The sequence below is a fragment of the Moschus berezovskii genome, chromosome X (genome assembly GCF_049115385.1).
Source record: "Moschus berezovskii isolate FMDL1 chromosome X, NW_MosBer_1.0, whole genome shotgun sequence".
Taxonomy (NCBI): domain Eukaryota; kingdom Metazoa; phylum Chordata; class Mammalia; order Artiodactyla; family Moschidae; genus Moschus; species Moschus berezovskii.
In genome coordinates, this window is record NC_142488.1 from 67,326,367 (window position 1) to 67,351,151 (window position 24,785).

General features: G+C 39.0%; 1 protein-coding gene and 1 pseudogene across 3 annotated transcripts in view; one reads left to right on the forward strand and one right to left on the reverse strand.

Annotated features, from left to right (window-relative positions):
• Positions 1-7,147: 7,147 nt before the first annotated feature.
• ATP7A (ATPase copper transporting alpha) overlaps positions 7,148-24,785 on the forward strand; it is a 142,277-nt gene continuing 124,639 nt past the window's right edge. Inside the window, exon 1 of one of the 3 annotated variants that reach the window (XM_088833761.1) lies at positions 7,148-7,591. The gene's annotated coding sequence lies outside the window, so the exon portion shown is untranslated. The remainder of the gene's footprint in view (positions 7,592-24,785) is intronic. The other 2 variants (XM_055393800.2, XM_055393801.2) reach the window with 2 other exon arrangements.
• LOC148773343 (translation machinery-associated protein 7 pseudogene) lies at positions 23,891-24,225 on the reverse strand (annotated as a pseudogene).

The window sequence follows — 24,785 nt, forward strand, 5'->3', positions numbered from 1 at the left end:
TTCTGACCTTGCTTCTTAATGTATTCAAAGATTTATCCTCTCACAGATGCACTCATTCTGTGTGAAGGTTATCCAGTTAGTTCCCCTGTAAAATATGTTTGAAGAATTTAGATAAATTAGGGTGAAGGTCATAAATGCCATTCTTAGACTCAAACTGTTTTAGCACACATTCTATTTTAATTAAGCTTACTTAGATCTAGGTACTGTGGTAGTTGTAGAGACACATGTTGAGTTCTCACCCTCGTGACTTAACATTACTGGTGATATAAATAACCACTTCATAAGCATTTGGGGGACACCTAATACCTACTCAATGCCAGGAAAACTGATGTACTTAAAGACATTCCCTTCTATTTGAAAGCTCAGTTTAATAGAGTAATTTTGAAGGTGTTGGTATGCTCACACATTGATAAGGGATATTAGGATTCATTTAGAGGTATGAAGTGTTTTATTTATTTTTAAATTTTTATTTAATAAATGGTACAAAGCACAATGCCAAAAACATTAACAGTTAAAATGTCACCAAATGAAAAAATATAAAGTGAGGGAAAGGCCCAGTGAATATAGAGGATATTTGAGTTCATAACAATAAACCTTACATAAAAAGTAGAGAGCTAATAGATTGATACTCTGATAAAGCTTTCTGGTTTCTGCCTTTCAGTAAGTTTCTTTGAAAGCTTAACACTGTTAATGTTGAGTTACAAACCAACTTGGAAGCCCACTTAAAAGCCATCTTAATTTTGTGTAATATGAGTCAGGATTTTAAATTTGGGCCTGAATTTGTATCTTAATAGTTAAGGCTATGCACACTGATTGACAACTACAATTGACTACCCAGAGAGGTAGAGTCCTGAAGTGAATTTTTATGTGGATGGGTGTAGAGGGTCAAGGGCTTCCTCGGTGGTCAACAAAAAAGAATCCACCTGCAATGCAGGAGACAACAGGAGATGCAGGTTTGATCCCTGGGTCAGGAACACCCCCTGGAGGAGGAAATGATAACCCACTCCAATATTCTTACTTGGAAAATCCCATGGACGGTGGAGCCTGGTGGGCTGCAGTGCATGGGGTTGCAAAGTGGAATGTGACTGAGCATGCGTGCAGAGGGACAAAAAGTAATCCTTTTTGAAATAGTTAATTGTAGGCCTAAGATTTAAATCTATCGGCAGTTTTTTAAAATATTTATTTTTAACTGAAGGATAATTGATTTCTGCCATACATCAACATGAATCAGTCATAGGTATACATATATCACCTCCCTCTTGAACCTCCCTCCCACCTCCCACACCATCCCATTTCTCTAGGTTGTCACATAGCACCAGTTTGAGCCCCCGGAGGCATAGAGCAAATTCCCACTGGCTGGCTATTTTACATATGGTAGCGAATATGTTTCCATGCTACTCTGTCCATTTGTCCCAACCTCTCCTCCTCCCATCTTGTCGAGAACAGAACATAAGTCTGTTCTCTATGTCTGTGTCTCCATTGCTGCCCTGCAAATAGGTTCATCAGTACCATCTTTCTAGATGCCATATATATGTATTAGTATCTGATATTTGTTTTTCTGACTGACTTCACTCTGTATAATAGGCTCTAGGACCAGAGATCAAATTGCCAACATCTGCTGGATCATCGAAAAAGCAAGAGAGTTCCAGAACAAGTATTTCTGCTTTATTGGCTATGCCAAAGACTTTGACTGTGTGGATCACAATAAACTGGAAAATTCTAAAAGATATGAGAATACCAGACCACCTGACCTGCCTCTTGAGAAACCTATATGCAGGTCAGGAAGCAACAGTTAGAACTGGACATGGAACAACAGACTGGTTCCAAATAGGAAAAGGAGTACATCAAGGCTGTATATTGTCACCCTGCTTATTTATATGCAGAGTACATCATGAGAAACACTGGGCTGGAAGAAGCACAAGCTGCAATCAAGATTGCCAGGAGAAATATCAATAACCTCAGATATGCAGATGACACCACCCTTATGGCAGAAGGTGAAGAGGAACTCAAAAGCCTCTTGATGAAAGTGAAAGAGGAGAGTGAAAAAGTTGGCTTAAAGCTCAACATTCAGAAAACTAAGATCATGGTCCCATCACTTCATGGGAAATAGATGGGGAAACAGTGTCAGACTTTATTTTTTTGGGCTCCAAAATCACTGCATATGGTGATTGCAGACATGAAATTAAAAGACATTTACTCCTTTGAAGGAAAGTTATGATCAAACTAGATGGCATATTAAAAAGCAGAGACATTACTTTGCCAACACAGGTCCGTCTAGTCAAGGCTATGGTTTTTCCAGTGGTCATGTATGGATGTGAGAGTTGGACTGTGAAGAAAGCCGAGCGCCAAAGAATTGGTGCTTTTGAACTGTGGTGTTGGAGAAGACTCTTGAGAGTCCCTTGAACTGCAAGGAGATCCAACCAGTCCATGCTAAAGGAGAGCAGTCCTTGGTGTTCATTGGAAGGACTGATGCTAAAGCTGAAACTGCAATACTTTGGCCACCTCATGTGAAGAGTTGACTCATTGGAAAAGACCCTGATCCTGGGTGGGATTGGTGGCAGGAGGAGAAGGGGACGACAGAGGATGAGATTGCTCGATCGCATCACCGACTCGATGGACATGAGTTTGGATGAACTCTGGGAATTGGTGATGAACAGAGAGGCCTGGCGTGCTGCAGTTCATGGGGTCACAAAGAGTCGGACACAACTGAACTGACTGAACTGAACTGAGGTTCATCCACCTCATTAGAACTGACTGAAGTGTGTTCCTTTTTATGGCTGAGTAATACTCCATTATACGTATATATACCACAGCTTCTTTATCTGTTCATCTGTCTATGGACATCTGGATTACATCCATGTCTTAGCCATTGTAAATAATTCTGTAGTGAACATTGGGCTACATGTGCCTTTTTCAATTGTGGTTTCCTCAGTATATGCTCTATTAAAGTATTGCCTGTCAAGGCTTAATAGGGATTTGAAACGGGATGAAAATTATAAACATGTAAATACAGATACTGTTTGCCACTTTTACAATTTTACAATAATATTTCCATTTTGTGTACTTAGTTCTGCAACACTGTTTAACTTGATACTGTTTATAGTAACTGGGTTAAGTGGTTCAAGATGAAAATATAAATAATCCTGTAATTATTTTCCCCCACCATCTTATGACTGATGTTTAATGAGAGAAAGTATGAAAAGACCACATGTTGCTTCAAAATTAGCAACATAGAGCCTCTCCCTGTTACTTTTAATATTTACAGTTTAAAAAATTCTAGAATTTGGCTGCTTTTTAAAATAACAGATTCTGAAATGCTTTCTGTTCCACTTATTTATTGTACTGTATTGCTACATTTTAGGCGTCTCAATTCTTTCTAAACTCAGGGTGATAGATACTCTAATGTTCTTTGCATCTTTGGAGTTCTGTAGATTTTTAAGACCTTGGACAAATGAATGAATACATGGGGAAGTGGTTGAGGGCTTAGAACAGTGATATGAAGGTAGTGAGATCTCTGTCCCAACTCCAAATAACGCACATATAAAAATTATGAAACTAAAAGCATGAATTAAAAATTTTTGAGCTTTTTGGGGGGATATCTTTCCGTTTATTTGTATTTCAAATTTCTTTCATCAGTATCTTGAAGTTTTCAGTGTACAAGGTCTTTCAACTCCTTACTTAAGTTTACTTAACTGTTTTATATTTTCATGCTATTTTAAATGGGATTTTTAATTCCTTCTTTAGATAGTTTGTTGTTCTTTTCTGATTTTTATTATTAGAGTTTATTTGCCTTCTTTGAACTTCATATAAATGGAATCACAGTACATGTTCTCTTTTGTTGCTGGCTTCCCTCATGCAATACAATATTTTTGATATTCATACATGCTATTGCATGTGTCTTAAAATTTTCCATTTATTGTCTGAATACACCATCATTTATTTATCCATTTTCCTTTTATAGACGTTTGGGCTTTTTCCAGTTGCTGACTATTATAAATAAAGTCACCAAACATTTTTTGTACAACATTTTGTACATTTTTCTGTGGATGTATATTTTTATTAATATTTGATAAATACTTAAGAATGGGATTGCTGAGTGATATGGTAGGGTATGTTTAATTATATGAAAAATTGCCAAATAGTTTTTTTTCAAGTCATTTGTACCATTTTTCACACAGTTGGCTGTGTTTTTTGTTTTTAAATTTTATTTATTTATTTTTTATTTTTGGCTATGCTGGGTCTTCGTTGCTGCTCTGGCTTTTCTGTAGTGGTGCTCAGGTTTTTCATTGTGGTGGTTTTTCTTGATGCGGAGCTCGGGCTCTCAGGTGCACAGGCTTCAGTAGTAGCAACGCTTGGGCTCAGTAGTTGTGGTTCCTAGGCTCTAGAACACAGGCTCAAAGGTTGTGGCACACAGGCTTAGTTTCTCTGCAGCATGTGGATCTTCCCAGACTAGGGATCAAACTTGTGTCCCCTGCATTGGCAGGCATATTCTTTTCCACTGAGCCACCAGGGAAGCCCCCAGTTGGCTGTGTTTTGTTATTTAATTAAATATACATATCAATTTGAGATGAACTGACATCTTAGCAATATTAGCAATATTGAGTCTTCCAGTCAATGAACATCATATCTGTCTCCATTCTCTTTTTTTTTTCCTTCTCTCATAAACATTTTGTTGTTAATCAACAAATGAGATGATTCATTGTTAAAATATAGAAATGAAACTGATTTTTATAAGTTGATTTTGTAACTTGCAACTGTACTGAATTAGGGTGACAAAAATACACAATGGGGAATGGATAGTCTCTTGAACAAATGAGACTAGATAGCCACATACTAAAGAATGAACTTGGGCCTTTATCTTAACAGCATACGGGGCTTCCCATGTGGCACAGTGGTAAAGAATCGCCTGCTGGTGCAGGAGTCGTGGGTTCGATCCCTTGATCAGGAAGATCCTCTGGAGTAGGAAATGGCAACTCACTACAATATTCTTGCCTGGAAAATCCCATAGACAGAGGAGTCTGGTGGCCTACAGTCCACAGGGTCTCAAAGAGTCGAATATGACTAAGCGATTGAGAATGCACAGCACACACAAAAATCAACTCAAAATGAATTAAAGACTTAAATGTAATTAACACTTGTAGAAGAAAATATAGGGGAAAAACTGCATGACATTGGTCTTGACAATAATTTTATGGATATGACACCAAAAGTGTAAGTAACAAAAGCAAAAATGAACAGGTTGGACTATATCAAACTAAAAGGTTTCTGCATATCAAAGGAAACAACAGAGTGAAAAGGCAATCTAAGGATTGGGAGAAAATATTTTCAAGCTATATATCTCATAAGGGGTTATGCTCCAAAATTTATAATGAATTCCCACAACTCCATATTTGGGGGGGGTGGAAGCAATATTTCTCAAAGATACACAAATGGCAAACAAATATATGAAAATATATTCAACATCAGGTAAATGCAAATCAAAACCACAATATCACATCAAACATGTTAGAATGGCTATGAACAGCAACAACAACAAAACCCCAAAAGACAGCATGTGTTTGCAAGGATGTGGAGAAAGTGGAACACTTGTATATTGTTGGTGCAACTGCTAAGGAAAACAGTAGGGAAGTTCTTCCAAAAATTAAAAGTAGAACTACCATATGATCCCCTGATTCCACTTCTGATTACTTTTCCAAAAGAATTGAAGAAATATTAGCACTCCCATGATCACTGCAGCACTATTTGAAACAGCCAGGATGTGGAAAGCACTTAAATGCCCATCAACAGATGAATGACTAAAGAAAATGTACATATATATATACATACACAATGGAATAGTATTCAGACTTAAAAAAGAAGGAAATTCTGCAATATGTGGCAACATAGATGAACTTTTAGAACATTAAGTGAAATAAACCAGTCACAGAAGGACATATACTACTACATGGTTCCACTTGGCTGAGAAACCTGAAATATTCACAAGCAGAGAACAGAATGGTTGTTACCTGGGGCATAGGGTAAGGGAACTGAGGCGTTGCTAATTAATGGGTACAAGGTTTCAGCTATGCAGGACGAATAAATTCCAGACAACTGCTATACAATCTGCCAGGGAATAAAACAGCTTTTCCTTGAATGCTAGCAATCATGTAAGTTCACTGCTGTGTGCTGTGCTCAGTCGCTCGGTCGTGTCCAACTCTTTTGCGACCCCACGGATAGCATCCCTCCAGGCTCCTCTGTCCACAGGAATTCTCGAGGCAAGACTACTGGAGTGGGTTGCTATTCCCTCCTCCAGGATATTTTCCCAACCCAGGGATCAAATCCAGGTCTTCCGCATTGCAGGCGGATTCTTAACCGTCATAACCACCAGGGAAGCCCAAGAATACTGAAGGGATAGTAGCCTATCCCTTCTCCAGGGGATCTTCCCGACCCAGGAATCAAACCATGGTCTCCTGTGTTGCAGGAACGTTCTTTACCAGCGGAGATACCAGGGAAGACCACTAGTAAGTTCACTAGTTTCCTCAAAAGAAAATAGTGTGTTCTGGTTCTGTTTCTGCTCCAATGTTTGGGTTTTCTCCGGCCCGCCCAAGACAAACGGATTCCTCGGGAAAGCGAAACCCAAGGCTCTGCCGCCCAGCCTGACTGACTGCATTGGCAAGGTGAAAAGCAGGGCAGAATTCATTTACAACGTTTCTCAGCTGGGTGCTGAGCTGGAACAGATCCCTCCTTGTTCCCCGCATTTGTTTTGCAAGAAAGCTTTAGCTTCCTGGGCCTTACAAGTTCACATTCATGTGGTATTCTCACTCAGAGTCTAACGTCACTCTTTCAAGCCTCAGCCATAGATTTTTTTAACCTTTTGAGGCACATCTGTTCACCTTTTTATTGGAGAAACACGGAAGTGAAGCAAAGCGAATTCCACTTTGCGCAAAAAACGTGATTTCCCAAGGCCTAACCAGAGCGCGTACAGAGATTATTTCTCAATCGAGGGATAAATTCATAGTTCTGACATTCACATCCGGGATTACACTACACAATCTGACAGGAGCACGTTAATTTCATGCTGTGAGAGGCTGAACTATCCAGAAGAAGATTTATAAGGAGGTCTAAAGTATTTCTTGGCTTCAGATTAGGAAACTACGGATTTCGGTGGCGGGAGAGCGTTGTTTTGTCCTTGGCGAAACGGGAAGAGGCCTCGCAGAACCAAAATGGAAAACTTCCAACCCAGGCTGAGTGTCAGCGCGGGAGCAGCAGGGGGCGGGAGACGCTTGACTCTCCGCTGCGCTTTTCTCCTTTCACGTGACGCGTCCCTCCGCCTCGCTGGCTGCTTCCGGTCGGGGCATCACCCGGAAGTCGAGGGCAGGGAGGGTTGGGTCAAAGCGGCGGCCTGGCGGCGTGGGGTGGAGCGAGAGAAGCACCAGTGGGAGGAGTTGGCGCTGCCGCCGCAACCGCGGTGGGCTCCGCCGCCGTCGCCATCGCCGCCGGGGCTACTGTGACTTTTGCCGGAGTGTGAGATCGGAGTCCACGCGTGTGGATTTGTTGCCGCCACCGGCTGTGTAGCTCCGGAGGTTTAACCATAGGACAGAAAAAAATACAGGTAAGTTCTATATCAGTCCCTTTCTACTGAAGGGGTAGTCTGTACTGTCTGTCTGTACTACTGAGTGGGACAAGAATATCATTTTAATAGGAGGGTGTTGCCAAGCTCTCTCTGCTTCACAAGTCAGGTATTTGCTACAGTCTTGTTTTACCTCCCCTAGCAGAGGATTGGACACGACTGAAGCGACTTAGCAGCAGCAGCCGCAGAGGATAGAGGGGAGATTAGGTCCTGACCCCCTGTCGCTTTCTTGTCCCCTCCTGAGGAAGTGTCCTGGTCGTCCATAGCCCATGTTATCTAATTAATTGATGGTACAAGGTCTGTGCCCTGTATTGGAAGTGACATGGACTGATCATCGTTAATGAAATAATGTAAAGAAATTATATATCTTGCTTCTTGTCTCGTTCTGGGAGTATGCACTAAACTGCGAGAACACTTTTGTTTCCATTTCATTTTGTTCATTCTGCCCCCTTCCTAGTAAAGCTACTCACCATCCTTGTTGTACTCTGTGGCATCTTTGTCTTTGACACTTTTTGTTGTGTATGTTGAGGTTTATCCTAAGCACTGGCAACTCTTCTATCGTTTCGCCTTTTTTTTTTTTTCAGCATCTGATATTTGTTTTAATTACAGTCTCTTCATCTACAGTAGTATTACTTTGTATTGAGAATATGTGCAGAGCATTGAATTAGGTAGTATTGAGGTGTGGTAGGGGTATACACAAGAAACAGGACAAAGTCCCTGGCCTTAAGAGAGTTTACATTCAATTTGAGTTCAAAAAGAGCAAGCAAAAATAACCCCAACATACCACAAGCTTTACTTCTGTGAGAGATCTAAGGCAACATATTCTTTCTTATAAATTCCTAAGTATAACTGCTTTTATCTACATATTTAAAAATGCATGGCAAACTTTCATCTAGACTTTTGACATCCCAGTGAGTGAAAATAATTTTCTCTTGCCAGTTGGGAAAGTAAATTGTGAGGAGAGATTTGTCTGTCATTATACAGGCATTGGCATAAATGAGAAAGATATTTGGGGGGTTTGTCTCAAAAGTCCTTCTGCTGCTGCTGCTGCTGCTGCTGCTGCTGCTAAGTCACTTCAGTCGTGTCCGACTCTGTGTGACCCCATAGACGGCAGCCCACCAGGCTCCCCCGTCCCTGGGATTCTCCAGGCAAGAACACTGGAGTGGGTTGCCATTTCCTTCTCCACAAAAGTCCTTCTACTCATCTTTATTTAAGGGAAGTTCACCTTTTAAAGGTTTTACAGTTTTGCTTTTAAACAAATCTTTCTTAGGATATAAATCACAATGAGGGTGCAGGGTGGGAGAAACAGGTGATAGTTGGCCTATTTCAGTTCAGTCTGTTATCCCAGCAACCATGTGTTTCATTTATAGATCTCAGTCTTCAGGTGGCTTTCATATCACTTGTTTACTTAATTGCTGAGATAGTATGGCAGAAATAGTGTCACAGTACTTTTCAAATGTGTTCATTAATGTGAAAGGGTAAGGTGTTTCTGGTTTCACAAATATGTTCCAGCACTATTAGAAAATTGATTTCATCATCTTTGTGGGCTCAAATGTGTTGATATTGGTAGATTACATCAGTTTTCACAGATACTTCTGTCTTTGAAGGAAATTAATATAAAGTAAGCCAATTAGCTGTGCTTTGTCCTATGTTGCCCATCTATATTTAGAATTATACAGCTATGACTGAAGGATTAAATTTTTTAATCTATTTTTGCTTTATAGTTCTCTAGTGTAGACATTCCGTTTTCTAGACCTATAATCAGGAGATTTTTCCAGACCTGTAATCAGGAGAGCATTTTAACAATTTACTAATTGGAATAAATGGATTATTTCACATCTTACGGAAATTATTTACCTTAGTTAATTTTGTTGCTAAACAGTTAAAGTGTTTTGTTTGATATTGTAATTGCTCCTGATCTGCTTGTGGATTTGATGTCACAGCCAAAACAGATAGGGAGGGAATAATACTGGAATTACTTCTTTACCCTGATCCCACCTGAGTTTGCAGAACACTGTATATTTCTTGGAAATGTGGAGAAAATTGTTTCCCAACTCCTGAATGTTTACTTGAAGCATGCTACCTGCCACTCAAGAGAAAAGGGCATTAAGAGGGCTTCTGTTAAGACCTAAAACACTATCAACAAAGGTAGAAGAATAGAAAAAGAATTTCACAGTGGAGAGCCTGCTAAACAAAATTGTCAGGTGTATTTAGGATAAATTTGTAGCTGATCTCTAGGGTCATTAGGATACTAAGAGTTGATATTGAGCTAACCAAAGCTTAGAGAGCTTAGTTGTTAAAGAGTTCAACATGTAATTTCCTTTGTTGATCCTTTCACTTGATATGGTAGGGAAAAAAGGTGTCTGACTTTTTTGATAATGATAAAATTATTTGGTCTAAGAATTCTAATTGAACTACTAATCATTAATATAATAGTATTAAAATAGAAAGTATATTGTGTTGATTATTGGTAAGTATATTAATAATATTAAAACAGTAATATTAATATTAAATTGTTTATATACAGCTAATTTCATTTTGACCAATAAATTCTTTCTCTTATTTTACTATAACATTTTACTGTTAGTTCTTAATATCAATTTTTAGTCCAGATTTATAGCCATAGTATCTTGGTAATAATTGCTTATCATAACTGTAAGTACCATTTTTTTACATATTAGCAATCAAATTGGTGTCATATGTCATTAAGTATTGTCCATCTAAAGCAAGGTATTTTATCTTGCTCATCTGTTTCTAATTAGGTAATAATAGGATTTATTTTAGTCATAAAAACCTTTGTAACCTTCAGATTGTTTTAAAGCCTTAAATTCATTATATGATGATAGATAAAGGAATAAATTAATATTTGACCTTGAGTGTCATAGTATGATTAAGATTGCCTAATGAGGATGTGAAGAAAAGGAAACCCTCATACACTGTTGGTGGGAATACAAATTTGTACAGCCGCTGTGAGAACAGTATAGCAGTTTCTCAAAAAACTAAAAATAGAACTACTATATGACCTGGCAGTTTTACTCCTGGGTATATACCTGAAAAAACCAAAATGACTGATTTGAAAAGATATGTGTACCACAATGTTTATAATAGCATTGTTTGCAATTGCTGAGATACTGAAGCAGCCTAAGCATCCATCAACAGATAAATGGATAAAGCAACTGCATACACACACACACACACACACACACACATATATATATGGTGGAATATTACCCAACCATAAAAAATGATGAAATCCTGCCATTTGCAACAACATAGATGGACTTGGAGGGTATTATGCTAAGTGAAATAAGTCAGACAGAGAAAGACAAATACTGTATGGTATCACTTATATGTGGAAACTGAAAAATACAGCAAACTAGTGGATATAACAAAAAAGAAACAGACTCATAGATAATAGAGAACAAACTAGTGGTTACCAGTGAGAAGAGGGAAGAAGGGAGGGGCAAGGTACCAGTATGACATTAAGAGTACAAACAATTGCGTATGAGATAAAGAAGCTATAAAGGATATATTGTACAATTCAGGAAATACAGCCAATATTTCATAAAAACCATAAAGAAATATAACCTTTAAAATTTGTGAATCACTATATTATAATACCTGAAACCTACATAATACTGTAAATCAACTATATCTCAGTAAAAAAAAAAAAAAGATTGCCTTAGAGTTTGTCCACTTTGTTTATTATAAAACTAACCTGCGAATTCCTGTTTCTTAACTTCAGAGCAAATGATAAGTCATGGGATTTTGAATCTTACTTTTTCTTTCTGTTGTGCATAAGTGATCCCTTCATGGATCACCACCTTGTGGTGGCGAAGGGGCTTGTGTAACTCATTGAAGCTATGAGTCATGCCCCGCAGGGCCACCTATGATAGATGGGTTATAGCGAAGAGTTCTGATAAAATGGGGTCTACTAGAGAAGGAAATGGCAACCCACTCCAGTATTCTTGCTGCGAGAACCCCATAAACAGTATGAAAAGGCAAAAAGATATGATAACACCAGAAGCTAAGCTCCCGAGGTTGGAAGATGTCCAATATGCTACAGGAAGAGCAGAGGGCAATTACTAATAGCTTCAGAAAGAATGAAGTGGCTGGGCCAAAACGGAAATCACACTCAGTTGTGGATATGTCTTGTGATGAAAGTAAACCTGATGCTATAAAGAAACAATATTGCATAGAAACCTGGAAGATTAGGTCCATGAATCAAGGTCAATTGGACATCTTCAAGCAGGAGATGCCAAGAGTGAACATCGACATCTTAGGAATCCGTGAACTAAAATGAACGAGGATGGGTGAATTTAATTCAGATGACCATTGTATCTACTACTATGTATGGACAACAAACCCTTAGAAGAAATTCAGTACCCTCATAGTCAGTGGAACAGTCTGAAATGCAGTACTTAAATGCAATCTCCAAAACAACAATATGATCTCGGTTTGTTTCCAAGGCAAACCATCATCACAGTAATCCAAGTCTATGTCCCAACCTCTAATGCCAAAGAAGCTGAAGTTGACTGGTTCTGTGAAAACCTACAAGACCGTCTATAACTAACACCCAGAAAAGATCCTTTTCATCACAGGGGACTGGAATGCAAAAGTAGGAAGTCAAGAGGTACCTGGAATAACAGGCAAGTTTGGCCTTGGAGTACAAAGTGAAGCAGGGCAAAGATTAGCAGAGTTTTGTCAAGAGAACACACTGGTCATAGCAAACACTCTTTTCCAGCAACACAAGAGACGATTCTACACACAGACATCACCAAATGGTCAATACTGAAATGAGATTGATTATATTCTTTATAGCTGAAGATGGAGAAATTCTATACAGTCAGCAAAAACAAGACATGGAGCTAACTGTGGGTCAGATCATAAGCTTCTTATTGTAGAGTTCAGGCTTAAATTGAAGAAAGTAGGGAAAACCACTTAACCATTCAGGTATGACCTAAATCAAACCCTTATGCTTATACAGTAGAGGTGACAAATAGATTCAAGGGATTAGATCTGGTAGACAAAATTCCTGAAGAACTATGGATGGAAGTTTGTAACACTATACAGTATCAGTGTTCAAAACCATCCCCAAGAAAAAGAAATGCAAGAAGGCAAAGTGGTTGTCTGAGGAGGCTTTACAAATAGCTGAGGAAAGAAGAGAAGCAAAAACCAAGGGAGATATGGAAAGATATACGCAGTTAAATGCAGAGTTCCAGAGAAAAGCAAGGAGGGATAAGAAACCCTTCTTAAATGAACACTGCAGAGAAATAGAGGAAATTAATAGAATCGGAAAGACTAAAGATCCCCTTTAGAAAATTGGAGATATCAGGGGACATTTCATGCAAGAATGGGCATGATAAAGATCAGAAATGGTTAAGGACCTAACAGAAGCATAAGAGATTAAGAAGAGGTGGCAAGAATACTCAGAAGAACTATACAGAAAAGATCTTGTTGACCAGGTTAACCACGATGGTCTGGTCACTTGCTTAGAGCCAGACATACTGGAGTGTGAATTCAGGTGGACCATAGGAAAAATTACTACAAACAAAGCTGGCAGAGGTGGTAGAATTCTAGCTGAGCTATTTAAAATCCTCAAAGATGATGCTGTTAAAGTGCTGCACTCAGTATGTCAGCAAATTTGGGAAACTCAGCAGTGGCCACAGGACTGGAAAAGGTCAGTTTTCATCCTAGTCCCAAAGACGGGCAATGCCAAAGAATACATCATACAGTTGGGCCCATTTCATATGCTAGCAAGGTTATGCTCAAAATCGTTCAAGCTAGGCTTCAACAGTAGGTGAACTGAGAACTTCCAGGGGTACAAGCTGGATTCAGAAAAGGTAGAGGAACCAGAGATCAAATTCCCAACATTCGTTGAATCATAGGGAAAGTAAGAGAATTCCAGAAAAACATCTAGTTCTGCTTCACTGACAATGCTAAAGCCTTTGACTGTGTGGGTCACAACAAACTGTGGAGAATTCTTAAAGAGAAGGAAATAGCAGACCCCCTTACCTGTCTCCTGAGAAACCTGTGTGCGAGTTGAGAAGCAGCCACTAGAACCAGACATGGAACAACTGACTGGTTCAGAATTGGGAAAGGAGTATGACAAGGGTGTATATTGTTACCCTGCTTATTTAACTTATATGCAGAGTACATCATGCAAAATGCCAGACTGGATGAATCACAAGCTGGAATCAATAGTGCCAGGAAAAATATCAACAAGCTCAGATATGCAGATGATACCACTCTAATAGCAGAAAGTGAAGAGGAACTAAGGAGTCTCTTGATGAGGGTAAAAGAGAAGAGTGAAAAAGCTTGCTTAAGACTCAACGTTAAAAAACCTTAGATTGTGGCACCTGGTCCCATGACATCATGGCAAGTTAAGGGGGATAAGTGGAAGCAGTGACAGATTTTATTTTCTTGGGCTCCAATTTCACTGCAGACAGTGACTGCAGCCATGAAATTAAAAGACATGTTCCTTGGAAGGAAAGCTACAACAAACCTAGACAGTGTATTAAAAAACAGAGGTGTCACTTTGCCGACAAATGTCCCTATAGTCAAAGCTATGGTTTTTCCAGTAGTCATGTAAGGATGTGAGAGTTGGACCATAAAGAAGGCTGAGTGCCAAAGAGCTGATCTTTCAAATTATGGTGCTGGAGAATACTCTTGAGAATCCCTTGGACTGCAAGGAGATCAAACTGGTCAATCCTCAAGGAAATCAACCCTGAATATTCATTGGAAGGACCAAAGTTGAAGCTCCATTACTTTGGCTACCTGATGCAAAGAGCCGACTCACTGGAAAAGACCCTGATGCTAGGAAAGATTGAAGGCAAAGGGGGAAGAGGGTGGCAGAGGATGAGATGATTAGATGGCATTACCGACTCAATGGACATGAATTTGAACAAACTCCAGGAGATAGTGAAGGATAGGGAATCCTGGCCTGCTGCAGTCCATGGGATTGCAGAGAGTCGGACGAGCTCAGAATGAACAACAATAACAAAGTGAAGGAGCCCAGAAGTGTTCTTCTGTTATGGAAAAAAAAAATTATCTTTTACTTTGTCTACTGTTTTCAATTTGGTAAAACTTGACACATTCTTAGGGCCAAATTTTATTCCTAGACCTAGCAAGTGGCTAAAATGAGGTTTAAAGGCAGTCAGTTGGCTTTAGAAACTATGTTCTTATCAAATAAAGGAACTGTAGTTTTAAAAAATGCATAGATATTTGATGTGACTTCTCTGGTGGTCCAGTGGCTACGACTCTGCACTCCCAGTGCAGGGGTCCCAGGTTCAATCCCTGTTTAGGGAACTAGGTCCCATGTGCTGCAACTGTTCGCATGCTATAACTCGTGCACGCCACAACAGAGACCTGGTGCAGCCAAATAAATAAATATTTATTTATTTAAAAAAGTTTTTATGGTCCTAGCATTCTTTTTTTAAATTTATTTTTAACTGGAGGATAATTGCTTTACAATGTTGTTTCTGTTTTTGCCATACATCTACATGAATCAGCCATAGGTATACATATGTCCCCTTCCTCTTGAACCTCCTTCCTACCGCTGTTTTTTAAATTTATTATTATTATTATATTTTTTTTACTGCACTGGATCTTCATTGTGTCACATGGGCTCTTCGTTGCGACATGCGAACTTTCTCAAGTTGGAGTGCCTGAGGGTTTCTCTCCAGTTGCAGCACAAGGGCTTCTTGTTGCAGGCATGGGTTCACTAGTTGTGACACCGGTACTTAGTTGCCCTGTGGCATGTAGGATCTCAGTTCCCCACTGGGGATGAAACCCAAGTTGCCTGCATTGGAAGGCAGATTCTTAACTACTGGACCACCAGGGAAATTTTAAAAAGAATACATAATATTTGAGCAAAATTAGGTCTGTTGTAATTAAGTTCCTTGTTTGTCCTGAAGAGGGAAACACTCATTTATCTTATTTGAAAGTATGAACGAGCAAACTGATTTGATGATTATAAATTATTGTTAGCTCAAAATTTCATTAGTACTTTCAAATGAAATTCCAAAAGTAAAGACTCATAGTTTTGTTTTTGGCTAATTATACATTTTAAAAAGATATTCTAGATAACCTAATACTTAAAATGGTGTTAGTCTTATTTGATTTGTATTCTCAGAGTCTCCCAGGAAAAGGAATGGTTTATGTGTTTTTTTTTTTATCTTTACAGTCAGCACATCTTTGAACTTGGCAAGACTTTGACATTTACTACATGCTTAGAATGTAAACTGTACTAAGAGAACATATAATAAAAGTTAATAAGCAAGCATAAATTGAGACATTGCTAGTTACATTTTTATGGATTATTGGATATTATTCTGTTGATAACTTCAAGGCTTTTAAACTTTTAACCATTGTACTGTAATCTGCTTTTTTGAGGGAGGCAGTATAATATAGAGTTAAGAGTGGGACTTCAGGACCAGACTGCCTTGGTTGGAACTTCAGCTCCTCTGTTTACTGCTTATATGACCTTGGACTGGTCTCTTACCTTTTGTGCCTCAGTTTCTTCAAATTTCTAAAATATCAACAATAATGGTAGGATTGTCAATGAATTAATACATGTAACACCCTAAGAGCAGTGCCTGGCAGGTAGTAAATACACAATGAAGTTTAGTTACTGTCTTTCAGTTCAGTACAGTCGCTCAGTTGTGTCCCGACTCTGTGACCCCATGGACTGCAGCACACCAGGCCTCCCTGTCCATCACCAATTCCTGGAGTTCATCCAAACTTACGTCCATTGAGTCGGTGATGCCATCCAACCATCTCATCCTCTGTCATTCCCTTCTTTTCCCGCCTTCAATCTTTCCCAGCATCAGGGTCTTTTCCAGTGAACCAGTTCTTTGCATCAGGTGGCCAAACATTGGAGTTTCAGCTTCAGCATCAGTCCTTCCAATGAATATTCAGGACTGATTTCTTTTAGGATAGACTGGTTTGATCTCCTTGCAGTGCAAGGGGCTCTTAAGAGTCTTCTCCAACACCACAGTTCAAAAGCATTGATTCTTCGGCACTCAGCTTTCTTTATAGTCCAATGCTCACATCCATACATGACTACTGAAAAAACCATAGCCTTGACTAGATGGACATTTGTTGGCAAAGTAATGTCTCTGCTTTTTTTTTTGAAAGTCCTTTTTGAAGACTTTTTTCCCCTTATATAAGAAAGCACAGAATTCAGACCTGGTTAGGGGCAGTAAACAATACAGGCCAGAATTTTATAATTTGTTATTTCATTTTTAGGGGGTGGTAGGAAATTTTTCCTGAATATAATCCTGATGAAGCCTTCTCTGAGTCATTTTGAGGACAAGTTTAGTGGCCCTTTTGGGTCTTGTATTTGAACTCAAAGCTAGGATATTCTAGTTTTGTCATTGTATTTGGGGCATTACTGAGAAAGAACCTCCTTTCTCAGTAGGTTTTTACTGAGAAAAATGTTTGTAGCTGTACTCAAGAGACTCCCAAGGACATTTCTGTCTTAGAAATTATCTTTTTATTTTTGGTAATTGTTAGTATACTTGTCTGTGTCTCTCCAGAAATGATAAGGTCCTTGATGTTGGAAATGTTTTTATTTGTAACACCCAGATAAGTGTAGGCACATGTTCCTCACTTAGAACATTTGTTAAGAGCATACATGACTGGATTAATGAAATAGCAAGTGCAAACATCAAATATATTGAGTACACATGATCCAAGCAGTAGACTGAATTTATATTTCTTTGCTTTGGTTATTTATTACACACACACTATTATGTTGTATATACTTCAGTATGTGTTGAAAAGGCTTTCCAGGTGGCACAGTGGTAAAGAATCTGCTTGCCAATGCAAGAGACATAAGAGAGGTGGATTTGATCCCTGGGTTGGGAAGATTCCCTGGAGGAGGGGATGGCAACCCACTCCAATATTCTTGCCTACAGAACCGCATGTTCAGCGGAGCCCGGCAGGTTACAGTCCATAGGGTCAGGAAGAGTCCGACACGACTGAAGTGACTTATCAGGCTCCCAGGCATGTATTGAAAAAGTCTCTTCTTTAGAGTTCAAGATAGCTCTTTGTTCAGTCATTTCATTCCTCTGTGCAGTTGCTTCCACCCATAAAACATTCGCAAATATTTTTACAAGGCAAATTGAACAGTGTCTGTAGAGTATTATTTCTGAATATATATATATTCATCAGAAATAATATATATGCTTTATATGTATTATTTACCTGCTGCTGCTCCTAAGTCTCTTCAGTCGTGTCCGACCCTGTGCAATCCCATAGACGGCAGCCCACCAGGCTCCCCCGTCCCTGGGATTCTCCAGAGAAGAACACTGGAGTGGGTTGCCATTTCTTTCTCCATGTCTCTGCTTTTTAATATGCTGTCTAGGTTGGTCATAACTTTTCTTTCAAGGAGCAAGCGTCTTTTAATTTCATGGCTGCAGTCACCACCTGCAGTGATTTTGGAGCCCCCAAAAATAAAGTCTGACACTGTTTCCACTGTTTCTCCATCTATTTGCTGTGAAGTGATGGGATCGGATGCCATGATCTTTGTTTTCTGAATGTTGAGCTTTAAGCAACTTTTTCACTCTCCTCTTTCACCTTCATCAAGAGGCTCTTTAGTTCTTCTTCGCTTTCTGCCATAAGGGTAGTGTCATCTGCATATCTGAGGTTATTGATATTTCTCCCAGCAATCTTGATTCTAGCTTGTGCTTCGTCCAGCCCAGCATTTCTCATGATGTACTCTGCATATAAGTTAAATAAGCAAGGTGACAATATACAGCCTTGACGTATAAATCCTAGAGATAAATCCATGCACCTGTGGACACCTTATCTTTGACAAAGGAGGCAAGAATGTACAATGGAGAAAAGACAATATCTTTATTGTTCTCCATAGTGGCTGTACTAGTTTGCATTCCCACCAACAGTGTAAGAGGGTTCCTTTTTCTCCACACCCTCTCCAGCATTTATTGCTTGTAGACTTTTTGATAGCAGCCATTCTGACCGGCTTGAAATGGTACCTCATTGTGTTTTTGATTTGCATTTCTCTGCTAATGAGTGATGTTGAGCATCTTTTCATGTGATTGTTAGCCATCTGTATGTCTTCTTTGGAGAAATATTTGTTTCGTTCTTTGGCCCATTTTTTGACTGGGTTGCATATTTTTCTGGAATTGAGCTGCAGGAGTTGCTTTTATATTTTTGAGATTAATTCTTTGTCAGTTGCTTCATTTGCTATTATATTCTCCCATTCTGAAGGCTGTCTTTTCACCTTGCTTATAGTTTCCTTCGTTGTGCAAAAGCTTTTAAGTTTAATTAGGTCCCATTTGTTTATTTTTGCTTTTATTTCCGTTACTCTGGGAGGTGGGTCATAGAGGATCCTGCTATGATTGATGTCAGAGAGTGTTTTGCCTATGTTTTCCTCTAGGAGTTTTATGGTTTCTGGTATTACATTTAGATCTTTTTTGAGTTTATTTTTGTGTATGGTGTTAGAAAGTGTTCTAGTTTCATTCTTTTACAAGTGGTTAACCAGTTTGCCCAGCACCATTTGTTAAAGAGATTGTCTTTTCTCCATTTTATATTCTTGCCTCCTTTGTCAAAGATAAGGTGTCCATAAGTGCGTGGATTTATCTCTGGGCTTTCTATTTTGTTCCATTGATCTATGTTTCTGTCTTTGTGCCAGTACAATACTGTCTTGATGATTGTTGCTTTGTAGTATAGCCTGAAGTCAGGCAGGTTGATTCCTCCAGTTCCATTCTTCTTTTTCAAGATTGCTTTGGCTATTCGAGGTTTTTTTGTATTTCCATACAAATTGTGAAATTATTTGTGCTAGTTCTCTGAAAAATACCATTGGTAGCTTGATAGGGATTGCATTGAATCTATAGATTGCTTTGGGTAGTATACTCAGTTTCACTATATTGATTCTTCCGATCCCTGAACATGGTATATTTCTCCATCTATTTGTGTCATCTTTGATTTCTTTCTTCAGTGTTTTATGTTTTCTATATATAGGTCTTTTGTTTCTTTAGGTAGATTTATGCCTAAGTATTTTATTCTTTTCGTTGCAATGGTGAATGGAATTTTTTCCTTAATTTCTCCATTTTCTCATTGTTAGTGTATAGGAGGAATGCAAGGGGTTTCTCTGTGTTAATTTTATATCCTGCAAATTTACTGTATTCATTGGTTAGCTCTAGTAACTTTCTGGTGGAGTCTCTAGGGTTTTCTATGTAGAGGATCATGTATCTGCAAACAGAGTTTTACTTCTTCTTTTCCAATTTGGATTCCTTTTATTTCTTTTTCTTCTTTGATTGCTGTGGCTAAAACTTCCAAAACTATGTTGAATGGTAGTGGTGAGAGTGGACATCCTTGTCTTTTTCCTGACTGTAGGGGACATGCTTTCAATTTTTCACCACTGAGGATAATGTTTGCTGTGGGTTTATCATATATGGCTTTTATTATGGTATATGAGTTTTTGACAATGGTTTTCATGAAAGAGGTGGTATTTTGGTTCATTTGCTCCCTCAGTTGTTTTGAATAGCTATCATGTACAGGGTGCTAGGATATGATAGTGAACTCAACAGATATGATCCCATTTTTGTGGAGTTTACAGATGAGTGAAATGATAGGATTTAAATATGTAGATATGTAGAAGGTGAGGGGACAATCTAAACAAGAGTCATAGAAATGGCAAGCATTGAGATTTTATTTCTGGGAGGAGTATTGAATGTAATAGATGTGGGCTGTCTTTTGTAACTCTCTGAACAGCTATTTAAGTCTATGGGAAGTGGGGTGGAAACAGTCTTGTGGGACTGAGGCCTTAACCTGTGCGATATGTCTCCATCTCCTGGATAGTGTTAGAATTTAGTTAAATTATAGGCCACCTAGCTGGTGTTGCAGAGAATTGCTTTGTGGGGAAAAATCTCCACGTGTCTGGTGTCAGAAGTGTTGAGAGTGTGGTATTTGTTTATTTATGTGGCTGCACCGGGTCTTAGTTGTGGCCTGTAGGATCTTTTAGTTGCAGCATGTGGGATCTAGTTTCCTGACCAGTGATCAAACTCAGGCCCTCTGCATTGGGAGCACGAAGTCTCAGCCACTGGACCACCAGGGAAGTCCCCACATTCAATTTTCTTCTACATTCCTATCAAAAAGAATCTTTTGCATTATTGTCAGTTTTCTGTTGCTTTTTTGTGGATAAGAATGCATTAATGTCAGTATTCTACAACCTGTGGAGTATATTCTAGAAGACTTTATCAATGAAATTGATTGATATGAATGGCTCATTTCAGTGATAAAAAAATAAAGTATCAATGATACCACATTTAGAAGACAACATTTTTTGTGGCTCTGGAAACATTGATTTGATTCATGTTATGAAAATAATACACCACTATTTATAATATTCTACTTATTCCCAAAGGGGTAGCTAATAGTATGGAAACTGGGACCCGTTGTACATTTTTTACTGGTTTGTGTGTTTTGAAAGATCTTTTGTCTACTTGTTTCTTAATCAAAAGCCTGCTTCTGGAGTTTTTGGTAAATGCTACTTAATTCTCAGTGCTTATTTTCTTTGCTGACTTATTTGTGGGAGTTTTTTCATGTGTTAGATGCTGGACTTTTGGGAGACATCAGGCGGATTTATCAAGCCCCAATCTTAGCAGCTACTGGGTTAAGTTTAAAAGCCAGTATAGTTTAGAAGGGCTTCCCTGGTGGCTCAGGTGGTAAAGACTGCCTGCAGGGCAGGAGACCCAGGTTTGTTCTTCCCTGGATTGGGAAGGTCCCCTGGAGAAGGGAATGGCAACCCACTCCAGTGTTCTTGCCTGGTGAATTTCATGGGGTAGCAGAGTCAGACACAACTGACTGACACACACACACACACACACACACACACACACATAGTTTTTTAAAAAAGATGCATAATTCAACTGTTGCTAAAACCCAGAGAAAGTTTGTCACTTGGTTCTACAAAGGTTTGGGAAACCCTCACATTATAGCAGTAGCTGTTGGGAGAGTCTGCGTTGGGGATCAGATCCTTTTTCATGGCTGACACTGAGATACATGAAGAAAGCACATACCCTCCCTTTAATCAGCTAGCATGCAGGAACAATCCTGTAAATTTCAAAATATTTATAAATATTTATAGGTTCAAGCAGTTGGGAGATCCTAAAACTCTTCCTCCTTTTCAGCTGTTATTTTATAACATTCTGATCACTTGGTTATAGGTCAGGAGGAGGCAAAGATGGAATAAATAGGAGACCTAAGGAATTACTGAGAGAGAAAAATGATAGTATAGTTTATTATAAAGTATTGCCTAAAGCTTTTATTTCACATACTTTTGCCAGGGTGTTAAGAGGATCCATATTGAATCAGACACTCCCTGGTGGTCTAGTGATTAGGATTTGGTGCTGTCACTGCCGTGACCTGGGTTCAATTCCCTTTCTGTCCTGCATTCATAGCTATACCTTTTTTAAAAAAAGGTGTTGTCAGAATTAGTTTTTAGCTGGAAGATGTTAATAAGTTAAATCTATGTCTTATGTATATGTGTATATATATATACATGTATATATATGTGTCTGTGTGTGTTTGTGCACATGAACCCTTCATCAGAAGTAGCAAAAAAGGGTAGATAAGGCAAGAGAAGAGGTGCTTTAATAATTTATTTCAAAGACCTAACAGAACATACTAAGCCATAATTTAAAATTTAGGTTTCTTAAAACAATTATTAATCTTTTTATTTTTGACTCTGCTGGGTTTTCATTACTGCATGCATACTTTCTCTAGTTGTGGCAAATGGGCGCTACTGTTTGCTGTTTACAGGCTTCTCATTGCAGTGGCTTCTCTTGTTGCAGAGCATGGGCCTACAGATTTTTAAGAATTAAGAAGGTAAACCCCCTTTAATTATTTTTATTTGTTTATTTAAAATTTTGGCTTCACTGGGTTTTCATTGCTGTAAGTGGACTTTATCCAGTTGCAGTGCTCAGTCTTCTCATTGTGGTGGCTTCTCTTGTTGCAGAGCATGGGCCTTAGAGTGCTCAGGCATCAGTAGTTACAGCACATGGGCTCATCAGTTGTGGCACACAGGTTTAGTTGCCCTGCAGCTTGTGGAATGTTCCCGGAACAGGAATCAAACACGTCGCCTGCATTGGCAGGCAGACTCCCAGCCATTGGACCATCAGGCAAGTTCCTAAACCCACTTTAAATTAGTTAACTAACTGAATGGAAGCATCTACTTTGTGAAAACTGCTTGTTTAAAATGGGGAAAAAGGCTCCTTTGTAATAAAGCACATTTTTTGCTCTATTAGAGCAGCTTTTATTTTATTTTACTTTTTGAACATAAAGCACTCAATTTATTGTTATTTACCATTTAAAAAAATTTTATGTTGGAATAGAGTTGATTAGCAGTGTTGTGTTAATTTCAGGTGTACAGCAAAGGGATTCAGTTATACATATATATGTATCTATTCTTTTTCAAATACTTTTTCCATTTAGGTTATTACAGAGTATTGAGCAGAGTTCCCAGTGCTATATAGTAGGTAGGTAGGTCCTTGTTAGTTATCTTATTTATTTTTTAAATTAACTAATTAAATTTTTTGGCCACACCACATGGCATGTAGGATCTTAGTTCCCTGACCAAGGATTGATCCCACATTTCCTACATTTGAAGTACAATCTTAACTGCTGGCCTACCAATGATGTCTTTGGTTATCCATTTTGAATATAGCAGTGTGTACATGTCAATCCCAAACTCCTAAGCTACTACCTCCCCCCGCCCCCTGCCAGCTTCTACCAATAACCATAAGTGCCTTCTCTAAGTCTGTGAGTCTTGAACTTCTCTGGTGGTATAGTGGTTAAGATTCCACACTTCTAGTGCAGGGGAATGCATTTGATTACTGGTTGGGGAAGTTCTGCATGCCATGCAGTGTGGCCAAAAAAACTCTGTGAGTCTGCTTCTGTTTTGTAAGTAAGCTTGTTTGTATCATGTTTTTTTTTTTTGTAATTTCTTATACAAAAGTTTATTCTTTTTTAAAAATACTTATTTATTTGGCTGCATCAGGTCTTAGTTGTGGCATGTGGGATCTAGTTCCCTGACCAGGGATTGAACCTGGGCTCCCTGCAGTGGGAGCCTGGACTTTTAGCCATTAGACCACAAGGGAAATCCCAAAAGTTTATTCTTAAATGTACAGTGGATTCCAAGACAACACTACATTCTAGCTATAGGTGGCAACAGATGTTATGACAGGGGATTCAGATATTTAAATAGGAATAAAACGAAAGATCATCATCATTGCCTCAGGCACAAGGAACAGCTTACTTGCTGCCAGATTTCTTAATTGTACTTGTGGCCAGGGGACTTTTCCCCACAGCCTTGGCTTTTAGCCTCGAGTTTCTCCTGCTCCTCCTTCTGTTTCTGCTTGAATACCTTATCTTCCTCGTCCATCTCCTTGGCTTGATTCTTGGGCTGATTCAGGGGCTTCTTGCCACCTTTGCTGCTGCCCAATATGGCACCTGCCAGCCCTTCCCCAGACTCTGTCACTGGAAACAAACTTGTTTGTGTCATTTTTTAAAACATTGTGCATGTAACTGATACCATATGCTATTTGTCTTTCTCTGTCCAACTTACTTCACTTAGTGTGATAATCTCCAGGTTTATCCATGTTGTTGCACATGGCATTATTTCGTTGTCATTAATGGCTGAGTAGATGGTGATTGCAGCCATGAAATTAAAGGACGCTTACTCCTTGGAAGGAAAGTTATGACCAACCTAGATGGCATATAAAAAAGCAGAGACATTACTTTGACAAAAAAGGTCCATCTAGTCAAGGCTATGGTTTTTCCAGTGGTCATGTATGGATGTGAGAGTTGGACTGTGAAGAAAGCTGGTCGCCGAAGAATTGATGCTTTTGAACTGTGGTGTTGGAGAAGACTCTTGAGAGTCCCTTGGACTGCAAGGAGATCCAACCAGTCCATCCTAAAGGAGACCAGTCCTGGGTGTTCATTGGTAGGACTGATGCTAAAGCCGAAACTCCAATACTTTGGCCACCTCATGTGAAGAGTTGACTCGTTGGAAAAGACCCTGATGCTGGGAGGGATTGGGGGCAGGAGGAGAAGGGGACAACAGAGGATGAGATGGCTGGATGGCATCACCAACTTGATGGACATGAGTTTGAGTTTGGGGTTGCAAAGAGTCGGACACGACTGAGCG